A 3575-nucleotide genomic window follows, 5' to 3' on the forward strand; every position below is an offset into this window, starting at 1 on the left:
AATAGAATCGTCTCTCCTCTGCTTTCCTTAGTTCCCACATGCTAAACCCCAAGATGATTATTGTTTGTGTTTCTCCATTAGCAATACATTTTTTGCTGAGATACCTCCCTGGAAAATATCCCATCCTTAAATGGGTCTTGGGTAAGAATTCAAGCAGTTCAGCCCTCAAAGGAAGCCGGGGGCCCTGCAGAGCCCACCAAGCAAGCTGCTTTGCAAAGTAGGCTAGGCTTGCTTGGAAAAGAGATTCCCGGCCCTCGCCAGGAGCAGGCTAGGAGTGCAGTGAAGGTCCTGAACTGAGATGGGCCGGGAGCGTTTTGGAGTCTTCTTTCTGCTCTCCTTCAAATGGGTGGTCAACTTCCAGTGGTTTCTTAGGTGGCCAGTTAAGAATGGTGGGGTCATTGGGCTTGTAGAGGGGCGTCCATGGGAAGGGGGGTAAAAAGGTCAAGATGGTGTGCGTGACTACCCAATTAAAGCCCCACTCTTTTGTTACGTGTGTAGCTGCTCTTTTGACTTGTTTTACCCTCTCCCCCAGATGCTCTTGGGTTGGCAGATTACAAGGAATTGGGGTAGCTCTGCGTTCCCCAACCTGGAGCCCCCCAGATGTGCTGAACTACCTCTGATCAACCCAGCACTGCAGCCGTCTAAGCTCTGGCAATTTTAGATCATGGCCTGCTTGGACCTAACCATGGTACAAACCTATCCCAGCAGGGCCTTTTTTTCTGCCACTGTCCTGTCTCTAGCGCAGGAGTGAGACAGGCACAAATTGTCCTCAATGGACCTGGTGTAAATACTGAAGTGCTATGCTCTCCCTTATTCTGACACCCTCCAGGGGCAGCCTGAAGGTGCATAAAGTGGGTTGTGCCTTGGAGGAAGTCAAGAGATTGGCAGTGATGAGGAACAGTGTTAAGAGAGAGAGGAGAGGGATCAGCAGTGGGGCAGCAAACACCATGTTGGTCTCCTGACCGATGGATGGATGGACAGATGGACAGACAGCTCAGTCTTGTTAGTCCATCTGGTTTGTGAGCTTCTGGCTTGGGGAGAAAAGCAAAGATGGTCCATGTTCAACACAACTCCTGGCGATTAATGGACACAACTCTGCAGTTTTCTTGCCAACTGAGGTTGACTATAGCTCTTTTAGGTTTAAGAGCTCTGGGTTGCATCCGACTATTCAATTTGGTCTCAGAAATTTTCTTGAGAGTAGAGAATGAAGCTTATTTACATAAGGGCGGGATGGAGGGAGAATTCTAATCACTATTCCCATTCTGGCAAAAACTCAGTGGGTTATTTTGTTCTTGGTTGATCACATTTGTTTTAAATGGAATTTTTGTGCTGTCTTGGGCTTCACCATGAGAAGGAAGAGCTTCACGTGCTTGCCTGTGCTCCTTTCATTCTGTAAATGCTCAGTCCCATTACATTTCTATGAAGCCCTTCACAATCAACTGGCATTTGACATTTTGATTAGCAATGCTTAAAAAGAATGGAAACAAGCTTATTCCGAATATAATTTTGACTACTTTTCTACAAGCCCAAGAAGCTATTTGAGCGAATATCGTCCAATTTTGTTCTAAAACATTCCTCTCTCTCTTTCTGCTTGGAAGATGCAACTGAGATATTAATGGCACAGTGCCTTGCCTTGTTGAATGCTTGTTTTATCAGTCCTAAATGGGCTTCCCTACCGGGAAGTCCCACTGAATTCAGAAGGCGATGCTCTTAAGCAGGCTTTAGCTTCAGCCTTTCCAAAATTTATATAATTTTGTTTTCAGTGAGTAGTAATTTTTAAATGAGAGGTCTTTAAACTGATTTTTAAAAAGAAGCTATTCTGGTTGGTTTCCTCTGTGACGACGACGTTTAAATCTTTGTGAGATAAACCATTTGCGCAGGGAAATTCTTCCTTACCTCCTGCTTTGATATCACCACAGCCTATTGAACAGAAGCTAAAGCAAGTTACTTGAAAAGGTACATTTAAAGATAGTCGCTCAAAACTTTCATAAATCTTGAAGTCCGTGACTTCAAAGGTAAGCAAACTAGTCCTACACTTGCATTTAAATTTAGTGAAATTACATGTATTGCTCACTGGGATGAAGCCTCCCTCAGGTCAAGCTCACCTCCTGGTGCCTCCTATGTGTATCCAGGTAGTTTTCTTGGCAACAACAGTAGGAAACTGGGCTGCCCTTCCTTCTGGAATGTTTGAAATACCCAGCTTGGCCACAATGGTGGTAGTTCCCCGTTCCAGGACTAAGCAGATCTGACTTTGGAGTCCTTGGGGATTCCAAAGTCTCTCCTATTAATTCATATTATTGGTACCTGTTTATTGAATAATTTTAATAGGGGCTGGGGAAGCATGAAGATCTCTATTTTAGAACTGTTGTGGGAAACATGTGCTTTTCAGTGAGAAACCAAAGTGTTGGGAGATGGATACCGCTAAGTAATTTTTATGGCCATGCTCAACTACAGCGATGGCTGGGCTTCCCACAGATAAGCGGGTACGTAAGCCCACAAGGTTATATACCCTTTGAAATGATACGTAAAAGTCATAAAGGCAATGTAACATAGCATGGTAGCATAAACCAGTGTTTCTCAGCCTCGGCAGCTTTAAGATGTGTGGACTCCAACTCCCAGAATTCCCCAGCCAGCCACGTTCTCAAGGGCCATCTCCAGCTGCCTGTTTTTCCTAGCCCCTCCCCCTCCTCCCAATGTTGGGTTTGTGTCAAGGTATATTTGTGTCAAGGCAAAAGGGTTGGAAATAAACCAAAGCTGAGACTCTGCAAAGGTCACCCCCTCCCCGCATTTTGTTCTGTTCTCTTCGGGGTGGGGAGCAAATAGGAAATGTTTCTGTAGCCTTGTTTCCACGGTGGTGCGTTCTCCAGTCTTGTATGTTTCAGCTCTGTATGTATCATATCACGTCTCTTTATATAGCTGTAGCAGCCCCGTACTTTTATAGCTGACAATGTGAACAAAATAAAGATGTCAAAATTGCAATACAATCTTGCTGTGCAGGCTTATGCCACTAACCTCTTGTTTTTTTGGGGGGGGGGAGTGTTGGTAACTCTGTTTCTCTGACCCTCCTTCCGCAAAGCATTCTCAGTTGTGGACATTACTGGATGTTTGTGTGGGGTTACTGTGATTCAAGGGTTTTGTTGTAGACATTGTAGGAGAGCTATTTCAGTCTGTGGTGGCAAAAAAACCAGCAGCCTGCTGGCAACTTTTCCAAGAAACAATTTTTTAAAATAAAATAAACATTAAAAGGCATGTGCTTTTGTGAGTTGCACAAAACCGTACATTTTGTTAGCTGGAAAAAGTGCTATCACAGTCCTGATTTCTTGCTATCATAAACTAATATGGCTCTCCTCCTACAATGACTCTTAAACAGAGTCCCTACACCACCATAAATCAGGCTTAAATTCTATTTATTCATTTACGGTTAGTGACTAGTATACATAAGATTAAAAACAGATGTGAGCAAAGTCGTATTTATTGTAGTGCAATCTAAATAAAACGAGACAGAAAAAACTGTAGGACTACTTGCAAGTGTTCAGTGTGCGTAGCAACTGAACAAAATTTAACTACTGTATGTA

The sequence above is a fragment of the Python bivittatus genome, unplaced genomic scaffold (assembly GCF_059951505.1).
Source record: "Python bivittatus isolate LINGU-HERP-01145 unplaced genomic scaffold, Pbiv_v1 ctg000040_np1212, whole genome shotgun sequence".
Lineage (NCBI taxonomy): Eukaryota > Metazoa > Chordata > Lepidosauria > Squamata > Pythonidae > Python > Python bivittatus.